A 27,435-nucleotide genomic window follows, 5' to 3' on the forward strand; every position below is an offset into this window, starting at 1 on the left:
GTAGGATCTATTTGCTGTTTTTTCTCTAGCTCCTTTATGTGTAAGGTTAGTTTTTGTATTTGAGTCCTTCCAGTTTTTGAATGGATGCTTCTATTGCGATGTATTTCCCCCTTAGGACTGCTTTTGCTGCATCCCAAAGATTTTGAACGGTTGTATCTTCATTCTCATTAGTTTCCATGAATCTTTTTAATTCTTCCTTAATTTCCTGGTTGACCCTTTCATCAGCAGGATGGTCCTTAACCTCCACGTGTTTGAGGTCCTTCCAAACTTCTTGTGATTTAGTTCTAATTTCAAGGCATTATGGTCTGAGAATATGCAGGGGACAATCCCAATCTTTTGGTATCGGTACAGACCCGATTTGTGACCCAATATGTGGTCTATTCTGGAGAAAGTTCTATGTGCACTTGAGAAGAATGTGTATTCAGTTGAGTTTGGATGTAAAGTTCTGTAGATATCTGTGAAATCCATCTGGTCCAGTGTATCATTTAAAGCTCTCGTTTCTTTGGAGATGTAGTCTCCCCACTGCTATTCAACATAGTACTAGAAATCCTAGCCTCAGCAATCAGACAACAAAAAGAAATAAAAGGCATTCAAATTAGCAAAGAAGTGAAACTCTCTCTCTTCGCCGATGACATGATACTCTACATAGAAAACCCAAAAGCCTCCACCCCAAGATTGCTAGAACTCATACAGCAATTCGGTAGCATGGCAGGATACAAAATCAATGCCCAGAAATCAGTGGCATTTCTATACACTAACAATGAGACTGAAGAAAGAGAAATTCAGGAGTCAATCCCATTTACAATTGCACCCAAAAGCATAAGATACCTAGGAATAAACCTAACCAAAGATGTAAAGGATCGATACCCTCAAAACTATAGAACACTTCTGAAAGAAATTGAGGAAGACACAAAGAGATGGAAAAATATTCCATGCTCATGGATTGGCAGAATTAATATTCTGAAAATGTCAATATTACCCAGGGCAATATACACGTTTAATGCAATCCCTATCAAAATACCATGGACTTTCTTCAGAGAGAACAAATTACTTTAAGATTTGTGTGGAATCAGAAAAGACCCCGAAAGCCAGGGGAATTTTAAAAAAGAAAACCATATCTGGGGGCATCACAATGCCAGATTTCAGGTTGTACTACAAAGCTGTGGTCATCAAGACGGTGTGGTACTGGCACAAAAACAGACACATAGATCAGTGGAACAGAATAGAGAACCCAGAAGTGGACCCTGAACTTTATGATCAACTAATATTCGATAAAGGAGGAAAGACTATCCATTGGAAGAAAGACAGTCTCTTCAATAAATGGTGCTGGGAAAATTGGACATCCACATGCAGAAGAATGAAACTAGACCACTCTCTTTCACCATGCACAAAGATAAACTCAAAATGGATAAAAGATCTAAATGTGAGACAAGATTCCATCAAAATCCTAGAGAAGAACACAGGCAACACCCTTTTTGAACTCGGCCACAGTAACTTCTTGCAAGATACATCCACGAAGGCAAAAGAAACAAAAGCAAAAATGAACTATTGGGACTTCATCAAGATAAGAAGCTTTTGCACAGCAAAGGATACAGTCAACAAAACTCAAAGACAACCTACAGAATGGGAGAAGATATTTGCAAATGACCTATCAGATAAAGGGCTAGTTTCCAAGATCTATAAAGAACTTATTAAACTCAACACCAAAGAAAGAAACAATCCAATCATGAAATGGGCAAAAGAAATGAACAGAAATCTCACAGAGGAAGACATAGACATGGCCAACATGCATATGAGAAAATGCTCTGCATCACTTGCCATCAGGGAAATACAAATCAAAACCACAATGAGATACCACCTCACACCGGTGAGAATGGGGCAAATTAACAAGGCAGGAAACCACAAATGTTGGAGAGGATGTGCAGAAAGGGGAACAGTCTTCCATTGTTGTTGGGAATGTGAACTGGTGCAGCCACTCTGGAAAACTGTGTGGAGTTTCATCAAAGAGTTAAAAATAGATGTGCCCTACGACCCAGCAATTGCACTGCTGGGGATTTACCCGAAAGATACAGATGCAATGAAACGCTGGGACACCTGCACCCCGTTGTTTATAGTAGCATTGTCCACAATAGCCAAACTGTGGAAGGAGCCTTGGTGTCCATCGAAATAGGAATGGATAAAGGAGATGTGGTTTATGTATACAATGGGATATTACTCAGCCATTAGAAACGAGAAATACCCACCATTTTCTTCAAAGTGGATGGTACTGGAGGGTATTATGCTGTGTGACGTAAGTCAATTGGATAAGAGCAAACATTATATGGTCTCATTCATTTGCAGAATATAAAAAATAGTGAAAGGGAATAAAGGTGAAAGGAGAAAATATGAGTGGGAAATATCAGAAAGGGAGACAGAACATGAGAGACTCCTAATTCTGGGAAACGAACTAGGGGTGGTGTAACGGGAGGGGGTTGGGGGGGTGGTGGTGACTGGGTGACAGGCACTGAGGGGGGCACTTGATGGGATGAACACTGGGTGTTATTTTATATGTTGGCAAATTGAACACCAATAAAAATATATTTATTAAAAAATAAAATTAAAATATAATTTATCTCATATGAATATTGCTACCGCAGCTTATTTTTTTGAGGACTATTTGAATTGTATGGTTCTCCACCCCCTCATTTTTAGTCTTTTGTTGTCCTTTAGGTCTAAAATGAGTCATCTGTAGACCCAGTATAGATGCTTCTTGCTTTTTATCCAATCTGATACCCTGTGTCTTTTGATGGGATCCTTTAGCCCATTGACATTCAGAGTAACTTCTGAAAGGTATTAATTTAGTGTAGTAATCTTATTACTTATACATTCCCTGTTTCTGTGTACTGTTTATTTGGGGTCTCTCTTTCACTTACCGGGTCCCCCTTAGTATTTCTCACAGAGCTGGTTTGGTGGTCACATATTCTTTTAGTTTCTGCCTATCCTGGAGGCTCTTTATCTCTCCTTCCATTCTGAATGACAGCCTTGCTGGTTAAAGAATTCTTGGTAGCATGTTTTTCTTGTTAGTACCTTGAATATATCATGCCAGTCCTTTCTGGTCTGCCATGTCTCTGTAGATAGGTCTGCTGTTAATCTGATATTTCCCCCCATGGAAGTTAGGAATCTCTTGCGTTGAGCTGCTTTTAGGAATTTCTCTTTATGTCTGAAATTTGGAAGCTTCACCATTATATGTCAGGATGTTGATGCATTTTTGTTGATTTTAGCGGAGGTCCTCTCTATCTCTTGGATCTGTATGTCTGTTGCCTTCCTCAGATTAGGGAAGTTATCAGCTCCGATATGTTCAAATATACTTTCTGGTTCTCTCTCTTTACATCCCCTGAAATCCTCATAAGACAAATATTATTCTTTCTCAAACTATCACTTATTTCCCAGAGCCTCCCCTCATGGGCTCTTAGTTGTTTTTTCTTTTTTCCTCAGCTTCATTCCTTTTTATCAACTTGTCTTCTATGTCACTCACTCTGTCTTCTGCCTCATTAACCCTAGCTTTTACTGCATCCAGTATAGGCAGCATCTGTTTAAAGTATTCTGAATTTCGGCCTAATTAGATCTTAATTCTGCAGTAAAAGTATCTCTAGAGTCTTTTATACTTTTTTCAAGAGCCACCAGTAATTTTGTAATTGCATTCTCAATTGTTTTTCTGACATGTTACTTAAATCTATATCCATAGATCTGTGGCAGATAGTATAATTTCTGCTTCTTTTTTTAGTGAGTTCTTCCTTCTAGTCATTTTTTTCCAGTGCAGAATGGATATATGAATAAGCACAGTCAAAAATATCAACCACAACCCATACAAATACACATAGTAAAATACACATAGACAATTCCAAAGAGGTCAGGGACCAGAAAATAAAAGAAAAAAGAAAAGAAAGACCACAAAAGTGAAAAATGAATTCAAAAAAATAGTAAAATTTTTAAAAAGGGTTGAGAGGAAGTGGTAGAGGAGAGAGAATATAGTCTCCCAGAGTGAAACAAGACAGTGATCTTGGTCCTGTATATATTTTGTTCTGTATGTTAGGAGGGGCTAAATTCCAAATTTATATAAACCAGCAAAACTTATATAAACAACAGCAGGAAAAAGAGCAAAAACAAGAAGACAAATGGGGGGGGCATGGAAAGGAAAAGAGAATATACTCTCACAGAATGGACCAACAAAGTGCTCTACTTGGTTCTGAATGTATTTTGGTCCATATGTTAAAGATTTATTTGTTTATTAATGAGAGAGAGAGAGAGAGAGGCAGAGGGAGAAGGAGGCTCCCCACAGGGAGCCTGATGCCGGACTAGATCCCAGATCCCAGGATCATGACCTGAGCCAAAGGCAGATGCTCAACCACTGAGCCACCCAGGCGTCCCCTGATCCATATACTAGAATGTACTAATTTGTAAAATCATAAAATAAGACAAAAGCATTCCCCATAACTTATATTTCTAAAAAATTAAATGGAATATGTTGAAAGGAATCCAGAAATGAAGAACATGGGATATTTGAGATGTAATTGTAAAAATATGAAAGTCAAAAAGGGAAAAACTTAAAAATGAAGAGTTGATAAAAGAATGTCATTAAGGAAGAAAAAATATTGAAAGAATATTGAAAATTTTAAATCTGAAATATAAGCAAATCATAAGGAAGAAAATCTTGAGTTCCACATATTATTTTCCCTCAGTCCTGGAGCTTTCAGGGCTTCTTGGTCAGCAACTTGCTTTTCCCGTTCTTTCCAGCTGGTCTTCTTGGGGAGGGGCCTGGTTCGCTGATTTTGGTGTGTCTGTGCCTGGGCGGAGATGCCCTGCCCCTTGCCAGGTGGCTACCTTTGTGTAACCTGTTTGTCCTATGAGGCCGTTGTTCCCTAGAGGCCGATGTTTCTCCAGGGTGAAAGGAGAAAAAAAATAGTGGTGCCCAGATCTCCAGCCCTGGAGCCAAGAGCTCCCAGCCTGTACCGAACTGCAGTGTCTTGGTGCACACTGGCTCAGATCCTCCTGGGGATAGGCACGGGGCATTGATTCATACAATTGGGAGGACTTGGGTTGACAGAACTTTCCCTATCTTTTTCACTCCCTGGCTCTGCCTCTCCAGGAGAGAATAGAGGATATCCCCCTTCTGTCCACTGCCAGTCCCTGGGGCAGAGAGTGCTCAGCCACCTGACTGCACACCTGGTCTGCCTCTCCCAGATGCCCCAGGAGGGTTGCTGCTTTCCAGTCCTTTATGGGGACCTAGGACACCATCAGTCCCTTGATGTGACCATGGTTTGCAGTTTATGTCACAAGTTGAATTTTCCCAGGTGACTCTGTGTTTCCAAGAATACTGAGACTTCATTGCCCCTCCTGTGATTCTGCCCTATGTCACCACTGAGCACTTTTCAGGGGAAGGCTCTCTCAGGAGCAGATTTCTAAAGGTCTGGATTGTGTGCTTTACCTCTTTCCTGCAGCGGCTTACAAAGTTTCCCTCCCCCTGCCATTTGTCTTCCAATATATCTCCTCCATTTCTCTTCTCCACACTCCTACCTTGTAAGAAGCAATCACTTTTCTCTCTGTAGGGTTCCATCTGTTCTTTTTATATCTCAGGTTGAATTCATAGGTGTTCAAGATGGTTTGAAAGTTATCTAGTTACGTTTGGGGAACCAGGTAAAACAAAGACCCCTAATTCTCCACCCTCTTGCCTCCCCCTTGCATTTTGGTTTTCTTGGTTCTTTTTTTTTGCAAAAACTTATTATATTGATGAAGTCCTGATAGTTCATTTTTGCTTTTAATCCCTTCCCATTAGAGATCTCTCTAGAAGTTGCTGTGGCAACTTGATTTTTGTGTATGATGTATGAAAGTAGTGCAGTTTCATTCTTCTGCGTGTAGCTGTCCAATTTTCCCAACACCATTTGTTGGAAAGACAGTCTTTTATCCACTGGCTATTCTCTTTTTTTTTTTTTTTTCCACTGGCTATTCTTTACTGCTTTGTTGAAGATTACTTGACCATATGGGTTGATTACTTGACCGTATGTTGAGGGTCCATTTGTGGCTTCTCTATTCTTTTCCACTGATCTATGTGCTTGTTTTTATATTAGTACCATACTGTCTTGATTAAAGCTTTGTAAAACACCTTGAAGTCCATAAATGTGACACCCCCTCCTTTGGTTTTCTTTTTTAAAAATACTTTGTCTATTTAGGTTCTTTTGTAGTTCCATACAAATTTTAGGACTGTTTGTGGCAGCTATGTGACAAATTCTAATAGTATTTTGATAGGGACTGCATTGAATGTGTAGATTACTTTAGGTAGCATAGATATTATAACAATATTTATTCTTCCAATCCATGAACATACAATATTTTTCCATTTTTTTGTGTCTTCCTCAATTTCTCTCCTAAGTATTCTATGCTTTTCAATGTACATATCTTTTACCCCTTTGCTTAGGTTTATTCCTGGGTATCTTATAGTTTTTGTTGCAATTGTAAATGGGGTCAATTCTTTGATTTCTCTTTCTGCTGCTTCCTTTATAGTGTATAGAAATGCAACAGACTTCCATGCATTGATTTTATATCCCAAGATTAAGCTTAATTCCTGTATCAGTTATTACATTTTTTGAGTGGTCTTTTGGGTTTCCTAAATAGAGTATCATGTTGTCTGGAAAGAGTGAAAGTTTGACTTCTTTGCTGATTTGAATGCCTTTTATATCTTTTTGCTGGTGATTGCTGTGGCTAGTACTTCCAGTACTATGATGTACAACAGAGGTGATCATGGCTATCCTCTTCAATATTATATAGTGTCCTTCTTCATCTCTTCTTACAGTCTTTTGTTTAACATTTAGTTTGTGTAATATTAGGATGGCTTCTCCAGCTTTTGATGCCCATTAGCATTATAAATCATTCCCCACTCCTTACGTTCAATCTGGAGGTTTTTTTGGGTCTAAAATTAGTCCCTTTTAAGCAGCATATCAATGGGTCCTTTTTAATATACCCTATGTCCCATAGGGTACCCATAGGTACCCTATGTCCTTTTATGAATATTTTGTTTATTTGAGAGATAGAGATAGAGACAGAGAGAGAAAGAGGCAGAGAGAGCACAAGCAGGAGTGGAGGAGAGGGGCAGAGGAAGAGGGAGAAACGGACTTCCCGCTAAGCAGGGATCCCAATGTAGGTATCCATCCCAGGACCTGGGATCAAGACCTTAGCCAAAGGCAGAGGCTGACTGAGATATCCAGGAGCCCTGAGACCCTATGTCTTTTGATTAGAGCATTGAGTCCATTTACATTCACAGTAATTATTGAAAGATATGAGTTTAATACCATTTTATTAACTGTAAATTCGAAATTTCTATAGATTGTCTCTGTTTCCTTTTGTTCTTTGATAACTTTGGTCTCTCTTTCCAATAAAAGAGTCTCCATTAATATTTCTTACAGGGCAAGTTTAGTGTTCACTAACGAATTCTTTTCGCTTTTGTTTGTCTTGGAAACGATTTATCTCTCCTCATGTGAATAATAGCCTTGATGGATAAAGATTCTGGGTTGCATATTTTTCTCATTTAAAACGTTGACTATATCTTGCTAGTCTTTTGTGGCCTCCCAGGCCTCTGTGGATGGCTCTGCTGCCAATCTTATGTATCTAGTCTTGTACATTAAGGATCTCTTGTCCAAGCAGTTTTCAAGGTTTTCTCTTTATCTTTATAACATGCAAATTTAACTAAAATATTTCATACTACTGCTGTATGTTTGTTGATTTTGTTGGGAGTGCTCTGTGCCTATTGCATTTGTTTGTTTGTTTTTTACATATGTTATTTAAATTCAATTTGCCAACATATAGTATAGCACCCAGTGCTCATCCCATCAGGTGCCCTCCTCAGTGCTCGTCACTTAGTTACCCCATGCCCCCACAGACCTCCCCTTCCACAACCTTTTGTTTGTGTCCCAAAGTTAGGAATCTCTTATGGTTTGTTTACCTCTCTAATTTTTCCCCGCTTAGTTCCCCCCTTCCCTTAAAATCCCATTTACTATTTCTTATATTCCACAGATGAGTGAAACCATATGATGATCGTCCTTCTCCAATTAACTTACTGCACTCAGCATAATACCCTACAGTTCCATCCATATTGAAGCAAATGGTGAGTATTTGTCTCTTCTGATGGCTGAATAATATTCCATTGTGTGTGTGTGTGTGTGTGTGTGTGTGTGTGTGTGTGTACACCTTCTTTATTAATCTGCTGAAGGACATTGGGGCTACTTCTACAGTTGGGCTATTGTGGACATTCCTGCTATGAACATTGGGGTGCAGGTGTCCTACCACTTCACTACATCAGTATCTATGGGGTAAATACCCAGTAGTACAATTGCTCGGTGGTAGGGTAATTCTATTTTTTAACTTCTTGAGGAACCTCCACACTGTTTTCCAGAGTGGCTGTACAAGTATGCATTCCCACCAACAGTGCAAGAGGGTTCCTTTTTCTCCACATTCTCTCCAACATTTGTTGTTTCCTGTCTTGTTGATTTCCACCATACTCACTGCTGTGAGGTGGTAACTCACTGAGGTTTTGATTTGTATTTCCTTGATGACAAGTGATGTGGAGCATTTCTTCATGTGCTTCTTAGCCATGTGTATGTCTTCTTTGGTGAAATTTCTGCTCATATCTTCTGCCCATTTCATTATTGGATTTTTTGTTTCTTGAGTGTTGAGTTTAATAAGTTCTTTATACATCTTGGATACTAGCCCTTTGTCTGATGTGTCATTTGCAAATATCTTCTCCCATTCTGTAGGTTGTCTTTTAGTTTTGTTGACTGTTTCTTTGGCTGTGCAGAAGCTTTTTACCCTTGTTAAGTCCCACTACATCATTTTTGCTTTTGTTTCCCTTGTCTTCATAGATGCATCTTGCAAGAAGTTACTGTGGCCAAGTTCAAAAAGGGTGTTGCCTGTATTCTCCTCTAGCATTTCGATGGATTGTTGTCTCACATTTAGATTTTTCAACCATTTTGAGTTTACCATTGTGTATGGTGTAAGATAATGGTTCAGTTTCATTGTTCTGCACATGGCTGACCAATTTTGTCAACACCATTTATTGAAGAGACTCTCCTTTTTCCAGCGGATATTCTTTCCTGCTTTGTCCCTTTTTAGTTGACCATAGAGTTGAGGGCTCATTTCTGGGTTCTCTATTCTGTTCCATTGATCCATGTGTCTGTTTTTGTGCCAGTACCATACGGTCTTGATAATCACAGTTTCGTGATACAGAGTAAAATCTGGCATTGTGATGCCTCCAGCTTTGGTTTTCTTTTTCAATATTTCTCTGGCTATTTGGGACCTTTGATGATTCCATAGAAATCTTAAGATTATTTGTCCCAAGTCTGTGAAGAAAGTCCATGTTATTTTGATAGGGATTACATTGAATGTAAATTACCCTGGGTAACACAGACATTTTCACAAAATTTAGACTTCCAATCCATGAGCATAGAATGGTTGTTTTCCATCTCTCTGTGTCTTCTTCAGTTTTTTTCAGAAGTGTTCTGTAGTTTTTAGGGTATATTTACTTTACCTCTTTGGTTAGGTTTATTCCTAGGTTTCCTTTTATGAGTGCAATTGTAAATGGGATTGATTCCTTAATTTCTCTTTCTTCAGGCTCCTTGTTAGTGTACAGAAATGCCACTGATTTCTGGGCATTGATTTTGTATCCTGCCACATTGCTGAATTGCTGTATGAGTTCTAGAAATCTTGGGGTGGAGTCTATTACATTTTCTATATACAGTATCAAATCATCTGTGAAGAGGGAGAGTTTTACTTCTTTTCTTTCCCCAATTTGAGTGCCTTTTTTATTGTTGTTGTCTGATTGCTGAGGCTAGGACTTTTAGTACTATGTTGAATAACAGTGGTGAGAGTGGATATTTCTGTAGTGTTCCTGATCTTAGGGGAAAGGCTCTCAGTTTTTGGCCATTGAGAATGATATTTGCTGTGGGCTTTTCAAAAAACGCTTTTAAGATATTGACTATCCCTATAATTTGAAGAGTTTTAATCAGGAATCAATGCTGTATTTTGTCAAATGATTTCTCTGCATCTAATGAGAGGATCATATGGTTCTTGGTTTTTCTCTTGTTGATATGATCTATCACAAGTGTTGAACCAGCTTTGCATCCCCGGGATAAATTCCACTTGGTTGTGGTGAAGAATCTTCTTAATGTACTGTTGGATCCTATTGGCTAGTATCTTGGTGAGAATTTTTGCATCTGTGTTCATCAGGGATATTGGTCTGGAATTCTTTTAAGCAGGGTCTTTGTCTGGCTTTCGAATCAAGATAATGCTGGCCTCATACAACAAGTTTGGAAGTATCCCTTCCCTTTCTATCCTTCAGAACAGCTTTAATAGAATAGGTATTGTTTCTTCTTAAATGTTTGATAGAATTCCCCTGGGAAGGCATCTGGCCCTGGACTTTTGTCTTGGGAGGTTTTGATGACTGCTTCAATTTCCTCCCTGGTTATCACCCTGTTCAGGTTTTCTGTTTCTTCCTGTTCCAGTTTTGGTTGTTTGTGGTTTTCCAGAAATGCGTCCATTTCTTCTAGATTGCCTAATTTATTGGCATATAGCTGCTTATAAGAAGTTTTTAAAATTGTTTGTATTTCCTTTGTATTAGTTTTGATCTCTCCTATTTCATTCATGATTTTATTAATTTGAGTCTTTTCTCTTTTGTTTTTAATAAGGCTGGCTAATGGTTTATCTATCTTATAAATTCTTTCAAAGAACCAACTCCTGGTTTTGTTGATCTGTTCTGCAGGTATTCTGGTCTCTATTTCATTGAGTTCTGCTCAAATCTTTATTAACTCTCTTCTGCTTGGTGTAGGTTTTATTTGCTGTTCTTTCCTTTAGGTGCAAGGTTAGCTTGTGTATTTGAGCTTTTTCCAATTTTTTGAGGGATGCTTGTATTGGGATGTGTTTCCTTCTGAGGACTGCTTTTACCGTATCCCAAAGATTTTGAACAGTTTTATCTTCATTTTCATTAGTTTCCATGAATATTTTTATTCTTTAATTTCCTGGTTGACCCATTCATCTTTTAGCAGGATGGTCTTTAACCTCCATGTGTTTGAGTTTCTTCCAAATTTCTTCTTGTGCTTGATTTCAAGTTTCAAAGCATCATGGTCTGAAAATATGCAGGGGACAATCCCAATCTTTTGGTATCGGTTGAGACCTGATTTGTGACCCAGTATGTGGTGTCTTCTGGAGAAAGTCCCATGTGCACTTGAGAGGAATTCAGTTGTGTTCAGATGCAAAGTTCTGTAAATATCTGTAAAATCCATCTGATCCAGTGTATCATTTACAGCTCTTGTTTCTTTGGAGATGTTTTGCTTAGAAGATCTTAGACAGTTATTCTTGTAAGCCTCTGGACAGTTGGTGGATAAGACACAGAATTACCTTGCTATCCCTCCACCAAGAGTGTACCTGGGAAAACTTGACCCAATAGGTAACTGAATGACTGGGGAGCTATAACCTCCCTTCCTCCTTCTCTCTGTAACAGCACTCTAGCCCATCTTAAGGTTTACATTGCTTCAAGCTAACACACTGCTTACTTCCTGACCTAAGGCCCTTGATCTGTAACAGAGGTAATTTACTTTCTCTGAGACTTGCAGACCATTGGCCTTGAGGAGTGAAGAATTAAAACTTTCCAAGTCCACAGAGCCTAGCAAGTCTGTTTGGAGCTGCCTTGGCCTTCCCGATGACCCTAGCAATTTCTTTTAGCAAAATGTTTTTCTTTCTTTCAGGTCACATAAATGATTTTACTTACCTCCCTTTGTATATCTGTAGAACTTGCCCTCCTTTGTAGAAAGAACAGAGTACTCCTGCACATCACGAAACAAGAACCAACCCCTCTCACAATCACTGAGCACTGAGGTAATGTTTGTAGCTGGTATCATCATTCTGCTCATAATCAAGAAATATTATTTCATTCGATCGTGAAATTTAAGAAACAAAACAGATAAACATAGGGGCAGCGAACAAAAAATAAGATTAAAACAGAGAGGGAGGTAAACCATAAGAGACTCTATAGTTAAGAAAACAAACTGAGGGTTGCTGGAGTGGAGGTAGTTGGGGGATGGGCTAGCTGGGTGATGGGTATTAAAAAGGGCACTTGTTGGCAGGAGCCCTGGGTGTTATATGTAAGTGATGAATCACTAAATTCTATTGCAACCAATACTATACTATATGTTAACTTGAATTATAAAATAAAATAAATAAGATAAATAAAATGTTGCAAGGCACTGCACTTCATTTGATGATGAACTACCCTAAAGACCTTCAAAAGGCCCTCCCTGGGTCAGGCATAAATCTTGTGGTTGCCTTTTGGAGAAGAGTCCGTCTTCTCTATAGCTTTCTGGCCTCCTGAATAAAGCTCAATTTCCTTTCGAATCAAAACTAGTCTCTTGAGGAATGGTCTTTCAGGAAACAGGCAACCAACTTGGATTTGGTAACATCTCCAGGTTACTTTGATGATTTTCTTTTAGATTGTTGATTCCCATTCCCTACTCTAGATCCCTACGAAATCCATAGTCTGGACCATGAATAACAGCCCAGTTAGCTGAGGCCCAGACTGGGATCTACTTCCAGTAATCCCCAACTATAATTTTGACAGTCATATACGTCCAAAAACAGCTTAGAAGTCACTTATCACCCATTCATACCTTTGTACAATGATAATTGCTGGAGTAATTGCATTCTCATTGGACTTGGTGATTTGGAATTCTGGCCTCTTCCTGATGGCCAGCTCTTGACTTCCAGCCTGTCTCTCCCCAGTTCCAGTAGACTTTAGTTCATTCCCTCTCCCAACCTACCTTTTAAGAACTTCCAGCATGCCTCACACCTGGGTTATAACAATTCTACAATTACAATATTATGCTATTGCAATTCTACTATAACAAATAGAATATGACAATTCTATAAATCAGTATTATTTTTGTCTCATAAAGAAAAGTTGACAATATAATATTGTTTGCAACATAAAGCATTCTTGAAATGGCCCTTTTTTCTAAGCCACCTTACAGTGAAATTTCATATGCTAACTTCATAATATTTCTACTCAGCACAAAAAGTTAAGATTTTAACTCTCTTGATGCCTCTTCTTTTTTAATATATTTCAATAACTTGATATAGCTTTTTCATATCATTTATTCATTCAAGGAAAATTCAGTGAACACTAGTGTTATAGTTATGCTAGGTGTTGATAATAAGAAAATAATTTTGAAGAGCATTTGCATAATAGTATTGTAGGATACTAGCTTCAGATGTTAACTGATGCTCAAAGAACAAAGAATTATATTTTCAAGTGGGTTTGCTTTTTGAAACTTTTCAATATAAGCTAGCAAATAAAAGGTTTTGACAAGTCCAGAAGTAGAAAACAAAAACTGTTTAAGAGTAGAAAGAAAACATTTTCCTTTTCACTGATTAGCAGCCTCTCCCAAAGCTCTCATTCTCTCCAACAGTTTTTCTTTAACTGTTGAGAAGCCCTAGTAGTGAATTTAATGTCTAATTATTGTCAGAATGAGCAGTTTAGTGTCAACTGTGTTAAGATTAAGACTCATATTTGGCAGATCATCTCCATCATGACATATGCATGGAAGTAATGGAAGTCAGTGCATGGGAGCCAGAATAAGATACCTTCAGAACCTTAAGAAAATGTATTGGACAAGATCAGAAAAGCAGGATTTATTTTAATTTAATTTAATTTAATTTTAAATATTTTATTTATTCATGAGAGACAGAGAGAGAAAGAGAGAGAGAGAGAGAGAGAGAGAGAGATACACATGGGCAGAGGGAAAAGCAGATAAGCAGGCTTCCTGAGAGGAGCCTGATGTGGGACTTGATCCTAGGACCCCAGGATCATGACTTGAGCCAAAGGCAGATACTCAACCACTGATCCACTCAGGTGCCCAGAAAAGCAGAATTTTAAATCTGACCAAAGCATATTACAGATGAAGCTGTAAAACAATTAAGCTTGGGGACTTAGTGTAACATATATCCATATGTATATCCATATGTATACGTGCATATATGTACTCATGCACACAAATATGTAAATGGATTTCCGAAAAAACTATATTATTATATGAAAATATCTGTGATTACTACTGTTGACAAAGTCACCAGGTAATGTTAATGTTGCTTTCATTCATAGTTAATTGAAAGAAACGCTACCTTTCACTTGCAGGTTAAGAGAAATATTTTTTTTTTTTCTGCAATGAAGCAAAGACTCCAGCCAGGTTCAGCAGCCTTGAAATAGGTGTTATACTTGGTTCTATGATTCAAATTTAAAGTGACAGGACCTTGAGCGTAGTGACTGACAGTTGTCTTTTTTATGAATTCCATCCTGATGAATTAGAGGCAAAATAGAGCCTAACATAACAGTTGAATTTATCAGAGTCCACCTTAGCTAAAATAGCTTTATCACTAATCACTACTAGTCACTCTCTAGTTCACTATACTGTTTCATTGTCTTGATAGCAATTGTCATTATTTAAATGTTCTGTTATTGTTACTTAGTTTTTTGCTATCTCCACGAAAATGTAAAAATCTACGATAGGAATGCTGTCTTGTTCATTGTTGCATTCCCCATGCCTAGAACAAAGCCTACTACAGGCAACCACTGCATACTTGTTGAATAAATGAACAAAAACATGAATGACTATGCTGAAGGAAATAACCACCAGGCTATCATCTCAAGATGACTTCTTTTTTTTTTCATTTGTTTTTATTTGTTTGATTTGCCAACATATAGTATAACACCCAGTGCTCATGCTATCAAGTGCTCTCCTCAGTGCCTGTCACCCAGTTACCCCAACCCCCCACCTACCTCCCCTTCAGCTACCCTTAGTTTGTTTCTCACTTAGGAGTCTCTCATGTTTTGTTACCCTCTCTAATTTTTCCCACTCATTTTCCCTCCTTTCCCTTATAATCCCTTTTACTATTTCTTATATTCCCCATATAGTGAAACCATATGATGATTGTCCTTCTCCGATTGACTTACTCACCATAATACCCTCCAGTTCCGTCCACGTGGAAGCAAATGGTGAGTATTCATACTTTCTGATGGCTAATACTCCATTGTATATATATGCCACATTTTCTTTATTCATTCATCTGTTGAAGGACATCGAGGCTCCTTCCAGTTTGGCTATTGTGGACTTTGCTGCCATAAACATTGGGGTGCAGGTGTCCTGGAATTTCACTACATCTGTATCTTTGGGGTAAATACCCAGTAGTGCAATTGCTGGGTCATAGGGTAGCTCTATTTTTAACTCTTTGAGGAACATCCACACAGTTCTCCAGAGTGGCTGTACCAGTTTGCATTCCCACCAACAGTGCAAGAAGGTTCCCCTTCTCCACATCCTCTCCAACATCTGTTGTTTCTTGTCTTGTTAATAACTTTTATTATTTCTAACATACCTGAATCTCATTGCTGACACTTTCTCCATTTATGCTGCCAAAAATGCTCTTTTCTAAGAAACAGAAACAGGAACAAATTTAGGGGATTGAGGAAATCATGGCACTTTCAGGGACAATCCTATGACTGACTTTCTGAGAACATAAGGAAAATTCTTGCTTTGAAATGGTTGTCATTACCATTTGAATACATGAAAATGAAAATGTTTTGTTTCTGACTGGGTGAGTAGAAACCCGTGTAAGATAGTTATTGAGGGCCTGTGGCCAATTATCAGTAAGTTGACCCAAGTATCAGCTACTCCAACTAACTGTAAAGTATCTAAATGGCTATCTTCTACCTTCTAGAACTTACTCAAAAGTCTATGGAAGTGTGATGATAAACACTGTTGTACACATCCAACCCCTCAGTACCCCCAAATGTAACCCTCTTGCGCCCCACTCCTGGGGAACAAACATAATATGACTCTCTGACTTCCTGGGATTATATTTAATAATTAATAGCTTATGCTTTGTCTTTAGCTCCAGAAGTTAAGTATCCCATTGGACAAACTTATCTTGAGCTCTTGGGTCAGGCTCTTTTACGATTCCTGAGAAAGTAGTAGGCTCCAAGGGCAGAGATAGGTTCAACACATCCCCTTTAGCTTCAGCTGTGTCTTAAGTAATCCAGAGATGTCACTGCGAGGTGCAGGGGAAAGAGTCTCTGGTGCTTTCCAAATGGTTTTTCTTTGACAGCCAATGTGAACTTGTATGTATTCTGACAAGTTTTACACACTCTTCTCCTGAAACTGCTTTAATAAAAATAATATGTACATGATACATACCAAATATATACCTATAGTGGTATGTTTGCAGAGGAAGCAGTTTTGCCCTTCCATCTGGCTATCAAAGCTGGAAGACAGAGCTAATGGTTATCTCTTAGGAGGCAGTGGAAGACAGAGCTAATGGCTATCTCTTAGAAGGCATAGTAATTGAATCCTTCCCCAGATCCCAGGAAAGTGTAGGATATACAATCAACTCTAAGAGCATATTTCTAATCCAAATCTAAAAACATTGAGACACACACTCTTACCAGAATTACACAGTGCATTAGAACCATTAGTGACGCAACAAGGAAGTAAGAAGAGTAAGATTCATAGCTGTGATTCAAAACAAATCTTCCTTAGCTAAAAGGATGGAGGAGAGGAAAATGACAATTTTGTCTTTTCTATCTATATTTTTATCACTCTGAGAAGTGATTCAGTCTGCTCTGTGTGGATTTTAAGCATGCAGAATCTTGAAATTTTGCAGCAGCAGTTCAGTTTAGACTTGCTCCTACAAACTGTTGCTTCCGGTATACTAGGCATAGGTGTTGATAATTTGTCATCCCTCCAAAAACTTCATTCAAGTCTTGGTGTAATTGAGACTAACCAGCATATATTCCACTGGTGATGGTTTGGATCAAAGGGAATAAAGAATAGTCCTTTGGTTGTAAAGTGTGGACACTAGGCTTGGAAGTTGAAAAGTAGGCAGTGACTTTTGCTTTAAGATTGAAATAAGCTTGCACATTGCCAGACACCTTGGGATCACTTCATTGGAAACTACAACTAATCAGTCAGTTGGTGGTCCATCAGTGATGGACTGGTGGTCTATCAATCCATCTGTTGGCCTCTGCCACAAACTTATCTTACAGAGACTGTAAGGAAGAATCAGGAGAAGCACACTACTTGGTTCCCCTAACTAGTCTCCTGAGGAGAAATCAAAATAGAACCATATATTGACACACTATGAAAAACCTGTCAGATGAGGAAGGGTTTGAATCAGATGCAATATAACCATTCAGCTTGACTCTATCCCTATAGACCTTCTAAAAGGAAACCCTTATCAAACAAGAGAAGACCCGAAAACAGAAACTCTGGGAAGTCCTGGGATGACAACACCCACAGTCATGGGAAGCTCTGAACTCAACCTGGATTATAAAGCAGGAGTCATAAACCTAATGCACACAGGAGCCAGGCAGATAACATATATGAATGAAATGGGACAAATGGAAATTGTAGCAAATTGAATTTATTTAGGTTTTTTAATTTTAATTTCAGTATACTTAATGCACAGTGATGTATTAGTTTAAGGTATACAATATAGTGATTTAAAAAATTCTATATATTATTTGGTGTTTATCATGAAAAGTGTACTCTCTAATTCCCATCAGCTATTTAGCCAATCTCCCCACCCACCTCCCCTCTGGTAACCATCCGTTTTTTTCTCTACAGTTAAGAGTCTGTTTCTTGGTTAATTTCTCTTTTTATTCATTTTTTTGTTTATTAAATTCCACGTTTGAGTGAAATCATATGGTATTTGTCTTCTCTTATTGACTTATTTTACTTAGCATTATATTCTGTAGCTCCATCCATGTCATTGAAAATGGCAAGATTTCATTCTTTTTATGGCTGAATAATATTCTATTATGTATATATACCACATCTTCCTTATCCATTCATCTATTGATGGACACTTGGGCTGCTTCCATTATTTGGCTATTGTAAATAATGCTGCAATAAACATAGGGGGGCATGCATCACTTTGTATTAGTGTTTTTGGTATTTTGGGGGTAAATATCCAGGACTGCTATTACTGGATCATAGTATAGTTCTATTTTTAACTGTTTGAAGAACTTTGATATTATTTTCTAAAGTGGTTGCACCAATTTGCATTCCCAACAGTGCATGGGGGCTCCTTTTTATCCATATGCTTGCTAACACTTGTTTCTTGTGTACTTCTTTTAGCCATTATGAAAGGTGTGAGGTGATATCTTATTGTAGTTTTGGTTTGCATTTCCCAGATGAATTATGTTGAGCATTTTTACATATGCCTGTTGGCCATCTGTAGGCCTTCTTTGGAGAAATGTCTGTTCATGTCTTTTGTCCATTTTTTGAAATTTTTATTTTTATTTATTTTATTTAAATTCAATTAGCCAACATATAGTACATCATTAGTTTCATTAATTTATCAATTGTGTACAATACCCAGGGCTCATCACATCATATTCCCTCCTTAATTGCAGTCACCCAATTGCCCCATTCCACCACCCACTTCCCCTTCAGCTATCCTCAGTTTGTTTCCTATAGTAAGGAATCTCTCAAGGTTTTTCTCACTCTCTGATGACTTCCCATTCAGTTTTCCTTCCCTTCCTGTCTGCCCATTTTTAATTTTATCTGTATTTTTGGCTCTAAAATTGCTTAAGTTCTTTATATGTTTTGGGAACTAATTCTTTATAATACATGTCATTTGAAAATATTTTCTCCGGGGATCCCTGGGTGGCTCAGCGGTTTAGCGCCTGCCTTTGGCCCAGGGTGCGATCCTGGAGTCCCGGGATCGAGTCCCACATCGGGCTCCCAGCATGGAGCCTGCTTCTCCCTCCTCCTGTGTCTCTGCCTCTGTCTGTCTGTCTCTCTCTCTCTCTATCATAAATAAATAAATAAATAAATAAATAAATAAATAAATAAATAAATAAATCTTTTTTAAAAAAGAAAATATTTTCTCCTATTACATAGGTTATCTTTAGTTTTATTGATTACTTCCATCACTGTGACTTTTGAAGCTTTTATTTTTATTTAGTCCCAATAGTATATTTTTGCTTTTATTTCTCTTCCCTCAGGAGACATATCTAGAAAAATGTTGCTATGTTTGATATCCAGAGACATTTCTGCTTTTGTCCTTTCCTATGATTTATATGGTTTCAGGTCTCACATTAAAGGCTTTAAGTCATCTTGAGTTTCTTTTCTGTATGGTGTAAGAAAGTGCTTGGGTTTCATTCTTTTGCATGTTGTTGTACAGTTTTCCTGACAGTGTTGACTTTTTCCCATTGGATATTCTTGCCACTTCTGTCAAAGACAAGTTGACCATATAATTGTGGGTTTATTTCTGTTCTTTCTATTCTGTTCTATTGATCTATGTGTCTAATTTTATGCCAGTACCATATGGTTTTGATTACTACATCTTTGTAATATAACTTGAAATCTGGAATTCTGATACCTCTAGTTTTGTTCTTTTTCAAGATTGCTTTGGCTAGTCTGAGTCTTTTGTGGTTCTGTACAAATTTTAAGATTGTTCTAGTTCTGTGAAAAAAGCTCTTGGCATTTTGATAGAGATTGCATTAAATGTGTAGATTGCTTTCGGTAGCATAGGCAGTTTGACAACATTTGTTCTTCCAATCAATGAGCATGGACTGTCTTTCAATAAATCTTTATTTTAAAATTTTATTTTATTTAAATACAATGAACATATAGTGTATCATTAGTTTCAGAGGCAGAGTTCAGTTATTCATCACTTGCATAAAACACCAAGTGCTCATGCTTTCCTTAATGGCCATCACTCATTTACTTCAACCCACTACCAACCTCCCTTCCAGCAACCCTCAGTTTGTTTCCAATAGTTATGAATCTCTTATGGTTTATCTCCCTCTCTGAATTTGTCTTATTTTATTTTTGCCTCCCTTCCCCTATGATCCTCTGTTTTGTTTCTTAAATTCCACACATGAGTAAAATAATTTGATAATTATCTTTCTCTGATTGTCATAATACCATCTAGTTCCATCCAGTGATCTATGTGTCTCTTACTGTGTCAGTACCATGCTGTCTTGATGATTACAGCTTTGTAATACATCTTGAACTCCAGAATTGTGATACCACCAGCTTTGGTTTTCTTTTTCAACATTCCTCTGGCTATTCAGGGTCTTTTCTTTGTCCATACACATTTTAGGATTATTTGTTCCAGTTCTGTGAAAAATGCTGATGGTATATTGCTATGGATTGCATTGAGTGTGTAGATTGTTCTGGGTAGTATAGACATTTCAACAGTATTTGTTTTTCCAGTCTACAAGCATGCAATGTTTTTCCAATTCATTTTGTCTTCCACAATTTCATTCTTAAGTGTTCTAAGCTTACAGAATACAGATCCTTTACTTCTTTGGTTAGGTTTATTCCTAAGTATTGTATAGTTTTTGGTGGAACTGCAATTGGGATCGATAGTTTCTATTTCTTCCATCTCATTGTTACTGTATAGTCAGAAAACGGACTTCTGTGCATTGATTTTATATCCTGATACTTTGCTAAATTCCTTCATGAGATCTAGCAATTTTGGGGTGGAGTTTGTTTGTTTGTTTTCTGCATTACGTCTCATGTCATCTACAGAGTGAGAGTCTGACTTCTTCTTTGCTGATTTTGATGGCTTGTATTTCTTTTTGTTGTCTGATTGCTGAGGCTAGGACTTCTAGTACTATGTTTAACAACAGTGATGAGAGTGGACATCCCTGTTGTGTTCCTGACCTTAGGGGAAAAGCGCTCAGATTTTCCCCTTTGAGAATGATATTCACTGTGGGTTTTTGACATAGGGCTTTCATGATATTGAGGTATTTTCTCTCTATCCCTACACTGTGGAGAGTTTTAGTCAAGAAAGGATGCTGTATTTTGTCAAATGCTTTTTCTGCATCAACTGAGAGAATCATATGGTTTTTGTCCTTTTTTATTTTAAATGTGATGTATAACACTGATTCGCAGATGTTGAAACAGGCTTGCAGCCCAGGAATAAATCCCACTTTGTTGGGGTGAATAATCCTTTTAATGTACTGTTGGATCATATTGGCTAGTGTCTTGGTGAGAATTTTTGCATCCATGTTTATCAGGGATATTGGTCTGTAATTCTCCTTTTGGGTGTTGTCTTTGCTTTTGGGATCGTGGTAATGTTGGCCTCATAGAATGAGTTTGGAAGTACTCCTTCCATTTCTATTTTTTGAAACAACTTCAGAAAAATAGGTTATTAGTTCTTCTTTAAATGTTTGGTAGAATTCCACTGGAAACAATCCAGGCTGGACTCTTGTTTGTTGGGAGAGTTTTGATTACTGATTCTATTTCCTTGCTGATTGTGGGTCTGTTCAGGTTTTCTATTTCTTTCCATTTTAGTTTTGGCAGTGATTATGTTTCTAGGAATGAATCCATTTTTTCCAGACTGCCTAATTTGTTAGCATATGGTTGCTCATAATATATTCTTATAATTGTTTGTATTTCTTTGGTATTGGTTGTGATTTTTTCTTTCATTTGTGATTTTATTTATTTGGGTTCTTTCCCTTTTATTTTTGATAAGTCTGGCTAGGGGTTTATCGATCCTATTAACTCATTCAAAGGATCAGCTCCTAGTTTCATTCATCTGTTCTACTGTTATTTGGCTTTTCTGCTGTAATCTTTATTATTTTTCATCTCCTGCTGTATTTACACTTTATTTGCCATTCTTTTCCCAGATCCTTTAGGTGTAAGGTTAGGTTGTATATTTGAGACTTCTGTTGTTTAAGAAAGGCCAATGTTGCTATATACTTTCCACTTAAGACTGCTTTTGCTGCATCCCAGAGGTTCTGAATTGCCGTTTTCATTTTCATTTGTTTCCATAAATTTTTAAAATCCTTAATTTCCTGGATGATTCATTCATTCTTTAATAGGATGTTCTTTAACTTCCATATATTTGCATTCCTTCCATACATTCTCTTGTAATTGAATTCATGTTTGAAAGCATTATCATCTGAAAATATGCAGGGAATAATCCCAATGTTTCTGTACTGATTGAGACTTGATTTTTGACCCAGTATGTGATCTAATTGGGAGCATGTTCTATGTGCAGTTGAGAAGAATGTGTACTCAGTTGCTTTAGGATGAAATGCTCTGAATACATTTGTGAAGTACATCTGGTCCACTGTGTCATTTAAAGCCCTTGTTTCCTTGTCGATCTTCTCCTTTGATGATCTGTCCATTGCTGTGAGTGGGATTTTAAAATTCCCTACTATGTTTGTATTATTATCAATGTGTTTAATTTTGTTATTAAGTTGGCTTATATAATTGCCTGCTTCTGTTAGGAGCATAGGTATTTATAATTGTTAGATCTCCTTTTGGATAGACCCTTTAACCAAGACAAAGTGTTCCTCTTCATCTCTTATTACAGTCTTTGGGGCAGCCTGGGTGGCTCAGCGGTTTAGTGCCACCTTCAGCCCAGGGCGTGATCCTGGAGACCCAGGATCGAGTCCCATGTCAGGTCATGGAGCTTGCTTCTCCCTCTGCCTGTGTCTCTGCCTCTCTCTGTGTGTCTCTCATGAATAAATAAATAAAACCTTTTTAAAAAATAAAAATAAATAAAATCTAATTTGACTGATATATGGATTGCTATCCCAGCTTTCTTTTGATATTGATTAGCATGATAAATTATTCCCACCCCCTCACTTTCAATCTGGAGGTGTCTTTGGGTCTAAAATGAGCCTCTTGTAAACAGCATATCAGTGGGTCTTCTCTTTTTCTTAAATCCAATCTGATACCCTGTGTCTTTTGATTGGAGCACTGAGTACATTTACATTCAGAGTAATTATTGAAAGATATTAATTTAGTGCCATTGTATTACCTGTAAAATCTCTGTTTTTGTAGATTGTCTCTGTTCCTCTGGTGTTTGTTACTTTTGGACTCTCTTTTTGCTTACAGGAGCCCCTTTAATATTTCTTACAGGGCTGTTTTAATGTTCACAAATTCCTTTAGTTTCTATTTGTCCTGAAAATACTTTATCTCTCCTTCTATTGTGAATGACAGCCTTGATGGATAAAGTATTTTTTGCTGTATATTTTTCATATTAGCCACCTTGAATATATCATCCCAGTCCTTTCTGGCCTGCTCGGTCTCTGTGGACAGGTCTGCTGCTAGCCTCATGTGTGTACCCTCGTAGGTTAAGGACCTCTTATCCTGAGCTGCTTTCAGGATTTTTCCTTTATCTCTTGTATTTGTAAGTTTCACTATTATATGTCATTTTTTACCTATTTTTATTGATTTTGAGGAGGGTTCTCTGTGTCTTCTGGCCTGGAATGTTTCCTTAACCAGATTAGGGATATTCTCAGTTATAATTTGTTCAAATAAACCTTCTGCCCTTCAATTTCCTATTCTTCTGGTACCTCTATTATTTTAATATTGCTTCACTTTATGGTATTTGCTAATCTCTCAAATCCTCCCGTCATGATCCAGGAGTTGTTTTTCTCTCTTTTACTCAGCTTCCTTATTCTCCATCATTTTGTCTTCTATATCACTTGCTCTCTCTTCTGCCACATTTATCCTAGCACTTAGAGCCTGTATTTTTTTTACTGCATCTCAGTAATACCATTTATAATTTCAGCCTAATTAGATTTTAGCTGTTTTCTATCTCCAGTCAGGGATTCTCTAGTGTCTTATTTGCTTTTTTCAATCCTTGCTAGTAACTTTATAATCATTGTTTTGAATTATAGTTCTGACATCTTACTTATATATGTGTTGATTAAATCCCTGGCAGTGAGTACTGCCTCCTGTTCTTACTTTTGGGATGAGTTTCTCCATCTCATCATTATGTCCAGAGAAGAACAGATGAAAGAGAGAGAAAATATAAAAATGGCAAGAACGCTAGAAAATACAAACAAATCAGAAGAAAATAGAAACAATAGAAACAAAAGAAATAAGAAAACATCAAACAAGAAGTAAAAGAGAACAAAACAATAAGCTAGATCCTAGGTGTATTTTGGTCTGTTTTTTAGAAGCAAGTAATTCCCAGAATAGGGAAGAAAGAAAATCTTCTATATATACACAAAAATAGAATTGAATACAATGTAGGGAGACTGAAAATGAAAATATATATCACATAAACATAAAAGTAAATATTTTAAAAAGACTTAAAAATAGAAGTGATAAAATAAAGAAATAATTGTATAGAAAAACTTAACTGAAAGTCTAAAGAATAATAATTTAAAAAACCCCACAGGGACACCTGGGTGGCTCAGAGGTTGATCATCTGCCTTTGGCTCAGGGTGTGATCCTGGGGTCCTGGGATCAAGTCCCCTATTGGGCCTGCTTCTCCCTCTGCCTATGTCTCTGCTTCTCTGTGTGTGTCTCTCATGAATAAATAAATAAAATCTTAAAAAAAAACACCACAAACTCTATGTACTGTTTTCCCAAAGAGCTGAATTTTTGCAGTTTTCTATGGTCAATAAACTTGGTGTTAGCTGGATATTCCTGCTGGTCTTCTGAGGGAGGGACCTGTTGTGCTGATTCTCAGGTGTCTTTGCTATGGTGGAATTGCAAAACCCTTGCCAGAGGTCTGGGCTCAGGATAAGCTGCTCTAGATTGCACTACATGGTGCTGTTTTGGTCCCTGAAGGCTTTCAGAACTGATGCAAGGAATGAAACTGGCAACACCCCAATTTCTAACCCTAGAGCTGAAAGTTCATACCTCCCACTCTTCAGTGCAGTCAATCACTCTTATCTCCCTGATTTCGGTCTGAATTTTGTATTCACTCAGCTTGTGATTGACTTTTTTTTTTTTTAATCCCAGGGACACCCCTTTCAAATATCCAAGCTTCAGAGACTCTTGTAGTGTGGACCCATGCTGTTCCTCCTCGGGGAGGGAGGTTGGTCTTCCTGCCCTTCTGGCTTTTGCTGGGCCCCTGCTCAGAGAGTAGTCCCCCAATTGTGTAGGGGTACACAATTTATGGCAATACCAAACAGAAAGCCAGCACTTAGACTGTGTTTACAGCCAGATTCCTTGTTCTGATGCTTGGGAATTCAGCTGTACTCAGCACCATCATTCTTTTTGTGACCCCAGGGATCCTGAGGCCACACAATCCTACCTGGGATTCTGCTTCACTTTGCCACCTGAGCACCTTTCAGGCAGGTCTTGTTCATAAACATGTATGTAATGGCTCATCATTACCAATGACACCAATTCCTTGGAATGTTTTTAAATATTTTCAGTAAATATCCATCATCTTTTTTTCTCACCTACTTTCTTCCTTTCCTTAGTTCCCTTCTTTAGCATATATACAATGACTGTCTACTGTGTCAAGTGTTCTAATAATACTAGAGATATGTCAAGTAAATGTATACATGATGATTATGGATAAAGGTAAGGGCTTTGCCATCATTATTTAACATCATGCTAGAGATCCTAGCCATAGCAATCAGACAAAAAATAAATAAATAAAAGGTATCCAAATTGGCAAGGAAGAAGTCAAAGTGTCACTTTTTGCAGATGGCATGATACTCTATATAGAAAACCTGACAGACTCCAACAAAAACCTGCTAGAACTGATGTATGAATTTAATAAAGCCACAAAGTAAAAATCATTGTAGAGAAATCTGTTGCATCTATACACACAGTAATGAAGCAGAAGAAAGTGAAATGAAGGAATCAATCCCATTTACAATTGCACCAAAAACAACATGATATTTAGGAATAAGCCTAGCCAAAGAGGTTAAGGACCTAAACTCAGAAAATGATAAAACATTGATGAAAGAAATTGAAGATGATACAAAGAAATGGAAATACATTGAATGTACATGGATTGGAAAAACAAATATTGTTAAAATGTCCATAATACCAAAAGCAATCTATACATTTAATGAAATCCCAATCAAAATACCATCAGCATTTTACACAAAACTAGAAAAAAACTATCCTAAACTTTGTATGGAACCACAAAAGACCCCAAATGGCCAAAGTAATCTTGAGAAAGAAAGGCACAGCTGGAGGCATCACAATTCCAGACTTCATGTTATATTTCAAAGCTCTAGTAATCAAAACAGTATGGTAATGACACGCAAATAGACAGATCAATGGAACAGAAAACTGAAAAATAAACCTACAATTATACAGTCAATTAATCTTTAACAAAGCAGTAAAGAATATCTAATGGGAAAAAGACTGTCTCTGGACGCCTGGGTGGCTCAGCAGTTGAGCGTTTGCCTTTGGCTTAGGGCGTGATCCAGATTCCAGGGATCAAGTCCCACGTCGGGCTCCTTGCATGGAGCCTGCTTCTCCCTCTGCCTATGTCTCTGCCTCTCTCCCTGTGTCTCTCATGAATGAATGAATAAAATCTTTAAAGAAAAAAAGGAAAAAGACTGTCTCTATAATAAATAGTATTGGGAATATTGGACAGGTACATGCAAAAGTATGAAACTGAGCAACTTTCTTACACCACACACAAAACAAACACAAAATGGATTAAAGATCTAGATGTGAGACATGAAATGCAAATATCCTAGAAGAGAACACAGAGAGTAATTTCTCTGACATTGGCTGTAGCAACTTCTTTCTAGATATGTCTCCTGAGGCAAGAGAAGCAAAAGCAAAAATAAACTACTAGTACTATATCAAAGTAAAAGGCCTAAGTACAGCAAAGGAAACAATCAACAAAACTAAAAGGTAACTTACAGAATGGGAGAAGATATTTATAGTGACATATTTGACATATATCTAAAATACATAAAGAACTCATGCAGCTCAAAACCCCAAAAAACCAATCCATTTAAAAAATGGGCAGAGGACATGAACAGACATTTCTCCAAAGAAGACATATAGATGGGCTACAGACCTATGAAAATATGCTCAATATAACTCATTATCAAAGAAATACAAATCCAAACTACAATGACATATTGCCTCACACTTGTCAGAATAGTTAAAATCAAAAACACAATAAACAAGTGTTGGTGAGGATGTGGAGAAAAAGGAACCCTCTTGCACTGTTGGTTGGAATGCAAAATGATTTAGCCACTGTGGAAAATAGTATAGGAGTTCCTCAAACAGTTAAAAATAGAATACCCTATGATTCAGTTATGGCACTACTGGGTATTTACAAAAAATTATAATAACACTAATTCTAAGGGATACATGCACCTCTACATTTATTGCAACATTATTTATAATAGTAAAGGTTCCAGAACAGCACACATGTCCATCAATTGATGAACTGATAAAGACATTGTGTGCATATAAAAATAGACACACAAATCTTACCATTTGCAATGACACGGATGGAGCTATAGAGTATTATGCTAAGTGAATAAGTTAGCTAGAGAAAGGCAAATTCCATATGATTTCACTTATATGTATAATTTAAGAAACAAAAGGAATGAGAAAAGGGGAAAAAAGAGAGACAAACCAAAAAACATACTTTTACCTAGAGAATAAAATGATG

The 27,435-nt window shown here is 37.4% G+C and overlaps 1 long non-coding RNA gene across 3 annotated transcripts in view; it reads left to right on the plus strand.

The window, feature by feature from the left end:
* LOC144308768 (uncharacterized) overlaps window positions 1-27,435 on the plus strand; it is an 81,669-nt gene that overhangs the window by 14,356 nt on the left and 39,878 nt on the right. For all 3 annotated transcript variants that reach the window (XR_013375089.1, XR_013375088.1, XR_013375087.1), the window contains exons 2-3: window positions 8,044-8,134; window positions 14,984-15,064. This is a non-coding gene — a long non-coding RNA (uncharacterized LOC144308768). The remainder of the gene's footprint in view (window positions 1-8,043; window positions 8,135-14,983; window positions 15,065-27,435) is intronic.

The sequence above is a fragment of the Canis aureus genome, chromosome X (assembly GCF_053574225.1).
Source record: "Canis aureus isolate CA01 chromosome X, VMU_Caureus_v.1.0, whole genome shotgun sequence".
Taxonomy (NCBI): domain Eukaryota; kingdom Metazoa; phylum Chordata; class Mammalia; order Carnivora; family Canidae; genus Canis; species Canis aureus.